Genomic DNA, 12,957 nt, shown 5'->3' with positions numbered 1-12,957 from the left:
GGCCCCAGAGCCACAGCTCCTTCATTCTGGGTGTACATCTCGCACCAGCGGGCCTGCAGAAACTCCTTCATAACAGGCGCCACGCACAGCTCCAGGGGCTGCAAGCGGCAGGAGCAACCGATTGGGATCACCGCCGGCAGGGTGTTGCTGCTGTTGAGGGCAGCCAGGAAGTCGTCAGCCAGGTGGCCGTGGTGGGTGTCAATGATCAGCAGACCTTTTCCCCCTGCCTGGGGGTTCACATGCTTCTGCCACACCTTAGAGAGCCACAGCTGGAGCCGCTCGTCGTCCGTAAAGCCTTGCGGGCGCGCCTCCAGGAAGACCGAGTCCGGGATGGCCTTCTGGAGGTGTGGAGGGTTGCCTTTGAGGAACACCATGGTGGGCAGCATGGTGCCGTCGGCCAGCCCCGCTAGGACCACCTCTATCAGGGGCTCCCTGGTGCCGATCAACTGGAACGCCTCAGGGCTCGTCTTGAGATTATCCAGGTCCACGAACACAGAGAGCTCGTCGATGCATCCGATGGAGGGTGGCCGGAAACCGACATCTTTGACCTGCTTGCAGACAAAGCGAGTGAAGATGCGGACGCTCTCGTATACGTTGCGCGGCAGTGGGCGCTTGGCCGAGCAGGAGGCCTGCAGGCTGAGGTTGTGGCGGAGCATGAACTCCACGGCCCACTCGTAGAACTCACCGATCTCGTGCGACTCCTCCAAGGCCTGCGTGGCTGTCTTGAGCAGGTTTTCCTCTGTGACTGGCAGCTGCTGCTCCCGCTGGCACATCACCCACTCTGCGATGCGGTCCGTGTTCCAGATCCAGTTCTTCTGGAGGCGCTGGCTCTCCTGCTGGAGCATCCAGTCCTGGATGAGTTCTGGCTGGGTGCCAAAGCGCAGGGATGCCTGGGAGAAGCCGCTGCACAGGGCGTAGAGCAACACCTTCAGCTGGTGCACCGTCAATTTGGTTGACCCTTCTTTCCTGGATTTACCCATCCTGGCCTCTCCTTCGTGGAAAAGCGCTCTGTTGCTCAGCCCCTCGAACCTGTGGGACTCCACTGCCTGGGGCTCCATCACATGGCCCAAGCCGCCGACCTTGGGGGTTGTCCAGACACCATTGGATGCAGCAGGAGCAGTGGAGGGCATGGTTTTATTGGGACCAAGGACCGTGATCGTCATGCTGGGCTTGGAGGATAGCAGCGGTTTGATAGAGAGCAGGGTGGAACTATTGCTAGCTGGTAGCAGATGGATAGGCACAAAAGACCCTCCTTGACCTGGGTTGATTTCCGTACCAACAATGCTACAGGAGGAATGAAAAGAAACAAACATGTTAGTTTTCAGGAAGCTCAGTCAATTACACACACATTTGATAAAGTAGCAATGGAGTGTCACAGTGCAACCAAAGCGTAACTGGGCTTCAACTTGAGCAAACTCAGTTCTGTCCAACAGTAAGTAATTTCACTCAATATATAAGAGAATATTAAATACCTTTGAGAAGCCTCCTCAGGAACATCTGAATGGGGGAAAAAAAATGAAAACATGAAAGGGTTGCCATATAGAAAGGTTTGACCTTATACAAAGATACTTAAATATCAGAAGGTGGAACTCAACTTAACCTTCCACCTCCAGCTTTCTGAAGTTTGCAGCATCATGGTCTGGGTGATCCACTAGATGGTTGGCCATCATATCGCCCACCTTGGTCTTGTAGTTACAAGACGTGCACCTCATCTCATCCATTCTGAAATGGGACCAACAGAGGATTTCGAGCAATCAGTATTAAAACACTACATTCAGTTAAATACTGCCCAAAAAATTGTCTGAGGAAATGATTGTTACCTTGGGTATGACTCGTACATGGCCAGATATTGGGTGGTGCTCTTGCGAGTCACGTGGTTACTGCAAGTGAAAAGAGACAGAAAACATGTCATACACCTTTCTCCAAACCAACATTTCAATTACCCACTGATGTAAGAAATAATTAGGGGAATCTTCAGTTGACGTTAACATCTTGGGAGTGTGGGGTGTTGAGCAACGTCACTCACTTGATCATGTGATTGGCGTAGGCCCGGGAGCAACAGGTGCAGTAGCGACACAAGGAGCAGTGGACGTAGGTGGGGAAGTGGTTGGCAAAGTCGGGAATCTTAAAGGTGCACTCCATGCAGTTCTGTTGGTCCAGCGATGCACTGTGGGGAAGGAAGGCAGGTTACCCATGGTGCACAGCGATGGAAGGTCAAGCTTATCCATTTTAGATATTCAATTTCTATCCGCATCATCCTAGAACACTGCTCCAAATGTTGCTATACGGCAAAGATAAAAGCTTTGTTTACAGTATTCATTTAAACTCAATTGAGTCTGAATAAAGCTTGGAGTCAATTCCATTTCATGCCAATAAAGTCAGGGGGAAAACATCAACCCTCTACCTCATCTGGAACTTAGTGAGCAGCTCCATAAGGCTCTCAACAGGCTTCTTCTTGGGCTCGGGTTTTTGGGGAGCAGACGGAACATCAATCACTTTGGAGGGCCGGAGGTCTCCTCGGCCCGAAGACTCCTGATAGTAGTACTGCTTGCCCTGCAGCGCATAGGCCCGGATGGTCACCTGGAACACAGAAATATTCTTAGACCACTATTAATATACAGTTCCAGTCAAAAGTTTGAACACACCTACTCATTCCAGGGTTTTTCTTTATTTTTACTATTTTCTACATTGTAGAATAATAGTGAAGACATAAACTATGAAATAACACATATGGAATCATGTACTAACCAAAAAAAGTGTTAAAACAAAATATATTTTATATTTGAGATTCTTCGAAGTAGCCACCCTTTTCCTTGACAGCTTTGCACACTCTTGGCATTCTCTCAACCAGCTTAAGAGGTGGTCACCTGGAATGCATTTCAATTAACAGGTGTACCTTGTTAAAAGTTTTTCCTTCTTAATGCGTTTGAGCCAATCAGTTGTGTTGTGACAAGGTAGGGGTGGTATACAGAAGATAGCCCTATTTGGTAAAAGACCAAGTCCATATTATGGCAAGAACAACTCAAATAAGCAAAGAGAAACAACAGTCCATCATTACTTTAAGACATGAAGGTCAGTCAATACGGGACAGTTCAAGAACTTTGAAAGTTTCTTCAAGTGCAGTCGCAAAAACCATCAAGCGCTATGATGAAACTGGCTCTCATGAGGACCGCCACAGGAATGGAAGACCCAGAGTTACCTCTGCTGCAGAGGATAAGTTCATTAGAGTTAACTGCACCTCAGATTGCACACATCTCAACATCAACTGTTCAGAGGACACTGCGTGAATCAGGCCTTCATGGTCAAATTGCTGCAAAGAAACCACTACTAAAGGACACCAATAAGAAGACTGGTACTGTACATCAATAATAATCCCATTATGCAAAGGGTCAATGCATAACATTCACAGAGAAAGTACAGACAAAATTCTGAATATCATACCCTAGCAATCACTCACGCATGTGCGCACACACACATGTATACACACACACATACAGATTGCACACACACACACCTTGGTACCAGGCTTCAGGCCCTCCAGCTGCCGTGGCTTGAGGTGGGTTTTGTGGTACTGCACCTTGTGCTCTGCCCGGTCCTTGGCGAAGAGGAATTGAAGCCGGCACCGGTCACATTGAAACACAGTTTTTTTCTGCACACAAACACGAGGAAAATGGGTTTCAGAAAGAAAATGGAGTGGAATAGACTGGCTGCCAATGTATCTGATGTAGCCTCATTGGGTTTACCTGGTGGCGGTTGTAGTGGTTCTGGTAGTTGCTGCTGGAACGGAACACCTTGAGGCAGTAGGGGCACAGCAGATTGGCTGTGCCGTTGTGGACCTCACGGAAGTGGGCGAAAACGTCCACATACAGGGACGAGCGGTAGTCGCATACCTTCACAAAGAAAAGAGAAGTGGGGGGTGGGGGGGGTGAATTACATGAGACCATTTTAAGGGTGAATTGCATTAGGAGACACTACGTGTTGATATAGTGAGCTTTTCCCCAGGACAAGGACATTGCGTAGAAATGCACTCACCGGCCAGTTTATTAGGCCACCCCGTTCATGAAAATGGATCACTCATACAGACAGCGAGTGACGTAGTCGTGGCTTGCAAGCAGACAGGCATCGGGGCATTCCGTTACTGTTCGATTGAACATTAGAATGGGCAAAACGAGTGACCTAAGCGACTGAGCGTGGTTTTATCGGCGGTGCCAGGTGCGCCGGATCCAGTATCTCAGAAAGGGCCGCCATCCTGGGCTTTTCACGCACGACAGTGTCTAGGGTTTACCGAGAATGGTGCGACAAACAAAAAAACATCCAGTCAGCGGCAGTCCTGTGGGCGAAAACAGCTCATTAATGAGGTGGAAGGAGAATGGCAAGAATCGTGTAAGCTAACAGGCAGGCCACAGACAGACATAACGGCGCAGTACAACAGTGGTGTGTAGAACGGCATCTCGGAACGCACAACTTGTCACGGATGGGCTATTGCAGTAGACAACCACATCGGCTTCCACTCCTATCAGCTAAAAACATTAAGAAGCGGCTCCAGTGGACACGCGATTACCAACACTGGACAACTGTGGAAAAACACTGACTGGAACATGACAGCGAGTTCAGTTTACTTGAATAGCCTGCGCAGTCCCCAGACCTCAACCCAATAGAGCATCTTTGGGATGAGATGGAATGGGCTGTTCGCAGCATGAATATACCGCCGTCCAATCTACAGCAACTGTGTGATTCCATCTCGTCAGCATGGACCAACATCCCTGTGGAACGTTTCCAACGCCTTGTAGAATTCCCCGAAGAATTCAGACTGTTCTGGAGGCAAAGGGGGGTCCGACCCGGTACCACGTGGGTGTACCTAATAAACTGGTCGGAGAGTGTATATGGACTTGGAGACAGTATAAGTAATGACCAAGGGGCTGATTCTGATCCGAGTTAAGTGCGCATAAATGGAACACAGTTTTTATTGCACTTTTCTCTAAGGGTATTCTGACCTTGAACTTAAAGGAAAACTCCACCAAAAAACCTTTTGGTATTTGTTTTATTAGTCCATTGTTGATATAGTCCCAAAATGTTTTGCTTGTCAGCAATCAAGTTTTGAAGATATATAACTTGCAAAATACAGAAATAGAGCCGGTATGATGCATTTTGCTGCAGTTCTCTCGATATATATTATTTTGAGTCTGTCAAATTCTAATTTAAAAAATACACCGTATTTAAAGGGATGGCTTTCAATAAATGTACTGAAAACCCTATTGAATGAAAATCTGTTAGCAAGCGGGAGGGTTTTTAGCAGTTGAATCAAATGTATTCAGTGCACACAAGGGAGCCACACCTCCAAAGCCCTTTACGCACTTGCATACGGTAAGTCTGAATACAAACTACTGAGAAGTGCTTCAATCAAAACGCGTAAAAAAGGAATAGATTTCCTACGTCTGAATCGGGCCCCAAGTGGGCACTGTTTACCTGGCAAATGTAGGGCATCTCTCCCGGTTTGTGGGTGTTCTTCATGTGCTGCAGGAAGACAGGCTCGCTCTCGTATGCCCACTCGCAGATCTTACACTTAGCTGTGATAAACAGAAAAAAGGCCAGAGTGTCACATAAGCATTCAAAGTGGTTCAATTCACCCAATTCCCAACAGGGCAATATATCAGCATCAAGTGCTGATTCAATGTGCTTTGACTGCGTGGGGAGAATGTTGGTGGGATGGCAAGTGCCGATAGTCACTTTGTTTTAGCGACAGTATGTGGTATGACTGTGAATGGTTGGTGGGCGAGTGGGGAGCGAGCTAGTACTCACTGGTGGACTCCAACTGGCTGTGGACGCGCTCCACGTGGCACTGCAGGCGGAAGGGCGTAGCCAAGTTGCGGAAGCAGTGCTGGCAGGAGGTGTGTGTGTCCACCTCGCCGTTCTGCTGCGCCGTCATCTCCACGTGGTGACGCATGTGGTTCATCAGCCTGGAAGAGAGGAGTGGAAGATGGAGGACAAAGCGTGTGAGAGGGTAAGATTTCAGTCAATTCGACAAAACATGAAATTGATTAAAAACATAACATGAATTCCTGTTTCCCACACTCCACCACTCACTTGATGTTAGTCTTCAGTGTCTTTTCGCAGTGGATGCACTTGAAGATGCCCGGCAGCTTCTCCACTGGTGCGCCACTCAGGTTTCGGCCCTTGTCCACGCCGTAGTAGAAGTCCTCCACCAGCATGATGAGCTTGCCCTGCTGGTCGGCCTCCAGGACGGGGCTGCCACCCTCGGCCACACACACCGGTCGCACCGGCGTGGTGAGTGGCTCCTTGGAGGTCTCCTTGGAGGTCTTGGAGAAGGACGAAGAAGAGGAGGAGGAAGGAGAGGAGGCGGTGGCTTTGGATGCCTTGGACTTGGATTTGGAAGATTTGGAGGGTTTGGAGGAAAGCTTGGCCGCAGCATTGATGGCATCCAGGCTCAGGGCGATCTGCTTGCTGCAGAGCTAGAAGGTAAATGAGACCAGTAGGGTAAAGATCAATATTCATACATCTCTATTTATTACCATTATCAGCGTTTAAGACACCACAGGACGCTTTTAGGGTAGATGACATAATAGCAGAGGATTTTGCCACATCAGGACGAGCTTTTAACAACAGTCCTTCACAGTCGGGCCTGGGCTAATAATATCTATAATAATATCTATATGAACGTCAACATCCACTAAATAAGTTACATCAATTTCCCAAAGAGAGTATAAAGAGAGTATAAAGTATACCTAAGGCACACTTACACACATGAAGCCCCGGAGGGCGTTGACCAATTTGTACTCGGATCTACAGCGCTTGCACATCTTTGGCTTGGCGGGGGCTGGTGCAATCACTGCAAAATAAACACCAGTACTCTGGGTAAGAAAACTATTTAATGTGCCAAATCACAGTACACTATGGGGGGGCTTGGTCAGTAGTAAATTACCTTTGACTTCAATAGGATATTCTATTAGTATGGACAATTTCTTGTTTGGAGTGGTAAAACAACAGGCTACACAGTAGTAATATCTGAATGATGAATGCAGTACCAACCTATTTCTCTTAGCTATTACAGGAAAGCGGTGTGTTCCTGGAGACTACTAACCTCTGAGGGGTGCACTAGGAGAGGGAGCAGTGCTCAGACCACTGGTAGCAGGGGACCTGGTAGTGCTGGGAGCTGGTTGCAGGGTCGGATGCTGCTGTGTTCTGGGTGAGATGGTGAGGGGTGCAGTGCTCACAGCATAGCTTCCTGCTGCACCTGAAGAACTGGCTGACACAATCCCTACACACACACAACAAAGCGGGATTAGTGTTCCAAGACAATGATTCATAACAAATGACAAATCAGAAGGTGGGTTTTTTTAACAATAAAGTTTACGCTATTAGATTAGACTTCAATTCATACTGACAATAATTGGTTTGCTAAGACTGCAATTTAATTTACAATCCCTGTATTCAACTTGTGGTGAGACTGATGGCCCACAAGGACTAGAGCCTTCCTTACCTGTGACAGATGGTGTGGTGGCGGGGGAAGATGAGAGGGTGACCCCGCCAGAGGCCACAGTGCTGATGGTCTGGACTCCATTGGTGGTGCGGATGGTGAGGGTGACGGGGATCCGCACCGTGGTGAAGCCGCTGGCGGATGGCCTACCCCTGGGCTGAGACAGGACCTGCTGGGGTGCTAGCTGCAGCTGGGTTCCCTGGCCTGCAGGAAAAACAGTAGTGAGCCGCTCACAATAGGCAGGTTTCCAATGACACAGGTTTTTTTCGACAAAAGCAATGTCGCAAAAAAAAAACTTTGCGATGGAAGCTATAGGAGAAATGTTCTAAAGATCGGCAACATTTTTATCTGTTCGACAGGGGTGGATTTTTATTTTGTCAAACTGTCTTTATTGCGACAAATGAGTAAACTATTTTTCCTGAATAAATTATTATTGCCAAATAATTTTGATGGCATGCGGGGCATGTGATGTCATGTCATCACGTAGGCCTCTCCACATTTAATTTGAAATGCCTACTGCTTGCAGGACAAGGATTGTCCTGACTTTCAATAATACCTGAAATTGCTATGCTTTGCTTTTCTGGTTGGCTGGATTCAAGTTTCACCTTGTTGGCATATGACAATTATTAGAATATGGCAAATAATAGTCAATTCTTGCATTCTATCAATGCTAGCTTTTGCGGGCCACCTGAGACATGAAACAGATACAGTGGGGAAAAAAAGTATTTAGTCAGCCACCAATTGTGCAAGTTCTCCCACTTAAAAATATGAGAGAGGCCTGTAATTTTCATCATAGGTACACGTCAACTATGACAGACAAAATGAGAGTTTTATTTCCAGAAAATCACATTGTAGGATTTTTAATGAATTTATTTGCAAATTATGGTGGAAAATAAGTATTTGGTCAATAACAAAAGTTTATTAATACTTTGTTTTATACCCTTTGTTGGCAATGACACAGGTCAAACATTTTCTGTAAGTCTTCACAAGGTTTTCACACAGTGTTGCTGGTATTTTGGCCCATTCCTCCATGCAGATATCCTCTAGAGCAGTGATGTTTTGGGGCTGTCACTGGGCAACACGGACTTTCAACTCCCTCCAAAGATTTTCTATGGGGTTGAGATCTGGAGACTGGCTAGGCCACTCCAGGACCTTGAAATGGTTCTTACGAAGCCACTCCTTCGTTGCCTGGGTGGTGTGTTTGGGATCATTGTCATGCTGAAAGACCCAGCCACGTTTCATCTTCAATGCCCTTGCTGATGGAAGGAGGTTTTCACTCAAAATCTCACGATACATGGCCCCATTCATTCTTTCCTTTACACGGATCAGTCGTCCTGGTCCCTTTGCAGAAAAACAGCCCCAAAGCATGATGTTTCCACCCCCATGCTTCACAGTAGGTATGGTGTTCTTTGGATGCAACTCAGCATTCTTTGTCCTCCAAACACGACAAGTTGAGTTTTTACCAAAAAGTTATATTTTGGTTTCATCTGACCATATGACATTCTCCCAATCCTCTTCTGGATCATCCAAATGCACTCTAGCAAACTTCAGACTGGCCTGGACATGTACTGGCTTAAGCAGGGGGGATACGTCTTGCACTGCAGGATTTGAGTCCCTGGCGGCGTAGTGTGTTACTGATGGTAGGCTTTGTTATTTTGGTCCCAGCTCTCTGCAGGTCATTCACTAGGTCCCCCCGTGTGTTTCTGGGATTTTTTCTCACCGTTCTTGTGATCATTTTGACCCCACGGGGTGAGATCTTGCATGGAGCCCCAGATCGAGGGAGATTGTCAGTGGTCTTGTATGTCTTCCATTTCCTAATAATTGCTCCCACAGTCGATTTCTTCAAACCAAGCTGCTTACCTATTGCAGATTCAGTCTTCCCAGCCTGGTGCAGGTCTACAATTTTGTTTCTGGTGTCCTTTGACAGCTCTTTGGTCTTGGTCATAGTGGAGTTTGGAGTGTGACTGTTTGAGGTTGTGGACAGGTGTATTTTATACTGATAACAAGTTCAAACAGGTGCCATTAATACAGGTAACGAGTGGAGGACAGAGGAGCCTCTTAAATAAGAAGTTACAGGTCTGTGAGAGCCAGAAATCTTGCTTGTTTGTAGGTGACCAAATACTTATTTTCCACCATAATTTGCAAATAAATTCATAACAAATCCTACAATGTGATTTTCTGGATTTTTTTTTCTCATTTTGTCTGTCATAGTTGACGTGTACCTATGATGAAAATTACAGGCCTCTCTCATCTTTTTAAGTGGTAGAACTTGCACAATTGGTGGCTGACTAAATACTTTTTTCCCCCACTGTATGTGGGAGGGCATGCAGGCTGTTGCCAATTTATTAATGTGCAACCACCTCGTTTTTGCGAGGTGTGACGTCATTACATCCGGCTGTTTTTATTGACACAAGACAGTTATTTGGAAACGCACAGTAGCAGGCAATTGTTGCATCTATTTTCTATGCAAACTTTCTAAATGTTGACAACTTCAACAACAACAAAAAATAATCACTGGAATAATAATAATTATTATAATAATGGAAACATAGCTATTGTCCATTTGCATTTTACAAAACACTTCCCACTAGATAAAATATAACTTTCCGTTCTTTTATTACCCAAAGTCTGCATGACACAATTACAGAACACAAACACTCCCTGTGTTTCTCTTGATCCCACTAAAGGTGGTTACTTCTAGGTTTCAGGTGGGCAATGAAATACTTAGTTAGCTATCAGGACATTGATAAGATAACAAGAATAGACATTACTAATGTTAGCTACGTACCACCAGGCAGCACGGTGATGGGCTGGCCATTCAGGATATAGCCTACCGGTTTAGCACTTATGGTCTGTGTCGCCCCTTGAATGTTCTGCACCACAAAAAGAAAGATCATAGCAATGACTTAAACTCATTATTCCTATAGAAAAAAACAAGTCCATGAAGCGCTGCCTGGTCCACTGTTGTCAACCTAAACGTTCGCTGCTCAGCAGTAATCTAATGAGAACAATCACGGCAGGGTTCAGATAGAAATATGATGTAGAACAAACATGCCTCTCTGACATTCAGAATAAGGAATCACATCTGCTCTATTCAGGATATACCCCACTGATTTGGCGCTTATGGTCTGTGTGGCCCCTTGAATGTTCTGCACCACAAAAAAGACAAAGAACATAGCTATCGGTACGTTTCATGCACACTAATAATTTTATATTAAACAGATTATGGAAGTAGGTTGAATATGGCATTAGTCATGTAAACACCTTACCCTGCTCATCTTAAAATCGGCTTATGTCAAAGTAAGCATACGCTGATTAAAACACCAGGTTTTCTGAGCAATCTTTTGAATTATTAGGACATGTAAACGCCTTAATCAGCGTTATAGCTTTGTATTTGATTTGCGCATATGCTTGCACGAGCTTACTTCTTTTACACGAGTGAAGTTAGTTTGGAAAAACTGAAAGTATTTATCTTAGAAATACACTGATGTACAAAACATTAGGAACATGATAAACTGACCAGATGTATCCAGGTGAAAGCTATGATCCCTTATTGATGTCACCTGTTAAATTCACTTCAATCAGTGTAGATGAAGGGGCGAAGACAGTTAAAGAAGGATTTTTAGCCGTGAAAAAATTAAGAAATGGATTGTTAATCATTCAGAGGGTGAATGGGCATGACAAAAGATGTAAGCGCCTTTGAACAGGGTATGGTACTAGTGCCAGGCACACCGCTTTAAGTGTGCCAAGAACTTCAACGCTACAGTTTCCCGTGTGTATCAACAATGGTCCAATACCCAAAGGACAGCCAGCATCCCTGTGAAACAATTGGCACCTTGTAGAGTCCAAGCCCCAGACGAATTGAGGCTGTTCTGAAGGCAAAAGGGGTGCAACTCAATATTAGGAAGGTGTTCGTAATGTTTTGTACAGTCAGTGTAGTTTTCACATACAAACTTTTATAATTTATGTCTGAACTCAGAATCAAATAGGCTTCACAAAAATAACATTGTCGCTGTGGTAGAAGGTGTATTTTGATTGGCAATTTCCTGCATTTATCAGTCCCATCAGGTAGCCTGATTTCAGATGTGTCCATGTAAACAGGATTATTAGGGAAATCGTTCTTCTTGCAAAGCATGTAAACATTTAAATCAAACTATATTAATCTGACTATTCACAATCATTATTGTACTCAACTGTACTCACTGAAGCTCATTCTTCCTATAGAAAAACACAAGTCCATGAAGTGCTGAATGGTCCACTGTTGTCAACCTGAAACGCACTGCTGCTCAGCAGCAATCTGCTAAGAACAATCACCCCATCGCTAGTTCTTATAGAAATATATGATGTAGAACAAACATGCTTCTCTGACATTCAGAATAAGGAATCATGTCTGCATACCTGTGTGGTGAATATGATGTTCTTCCCAGTGGTGCTGCTGGTGCTAGGCAGCATAGTGGTTGGCATCTGCAGCACCTGAGGCATGGAGGTCTGAAGAGGCTGCAGCACTTGAGTCAGGACCATTGGTTTGGGTAGTAACGGTGCTGCAGAGATGGGCCAAAGTCAATATACTCCCTATGAGGCTTAAACAGGTTGGTTACATGTGTCCATTGAACCATGTTTTATGCTACTGTGACTACACGTCACACGTCAGTAAGACAAAAAAGAAGTGAAGTCAAAACTGTTGCCAAGAGTATACGTGTAACTGCCAAAATAATGGGAACATTTGAGTAAATGAGGGATACAAAGTATACTGATAAAAAATATAAATGCAACATGTCAAAGATTTTACTGAGTTACAGTTCATATAAGGAAATCAGTTAATTGAAATAAATTCATTAGGCCCTAATCTATGGATTTCACATGACTTGGCAAGGGTGCAGCCATGGCCCAGCCAATCAGAATGAGTTTTCCCCACAAAAGGGCTTTATTACAGACAGAAATACTCCTCAGCACCCCCTCAGACGATCCCGCAGGTGAAGAAGCCGGATGTGGAGGTCCTGGGCTGGCGTGGTTCCACGTGGTCTGCGGTTTTGAGACTGGTTGGACGTACAGGCAAATTCTCTAAAACGACGGAGGCGGCTTATGGTATTTAACATTTATTTAACTAGGCAAGTCAGTTAAGAATGAATTCTTATTTACAATGACGGCCTAGAGAAATGAACATTCAGATCTCTGGCAACAGCTCTGGTGAACATTCCTGCAGTCAGCATGCCAATTGCAAAACTTGAGACATCTGTGGTATTGTGTTGTGACAAAACTGCACATTTTAGAGTGGCCTTTTATTGTCCCCAGCACAAGGTGCACCTGTGTAATGATCATGCTGTTAAATCAGCTTCTTGATATGCCACACCTGTCAGGTGGATGGATTATCTTGGCAAAGGACAAATGCTCACTAACAGGGATGTAAACAAATGTGCACAAAATTCGAGAGAAATACGCTTTTTGTGTGTATGGAACATTTC

The sequence above is a fragment of the Coregonus clupeaformis genome, chromosome 8 (assembly GCF_020615455.1).
Source record: "Coregonus clupeaformis isolate EN_2021a chromosome 8, ASM2061545v1, whole genome shotgun sequence".
In the NCBI taxonomy this organism is placed as follows: domain Eukaryota; kingdom Metazoa; phylum Chordata; class Actinopteri; order Salmoniformes; family Salmonidae; genus Coregonus; species Coregonus clupeaformis.
This window is presented reverse-complemented; position numbering follows the sequence as displayed.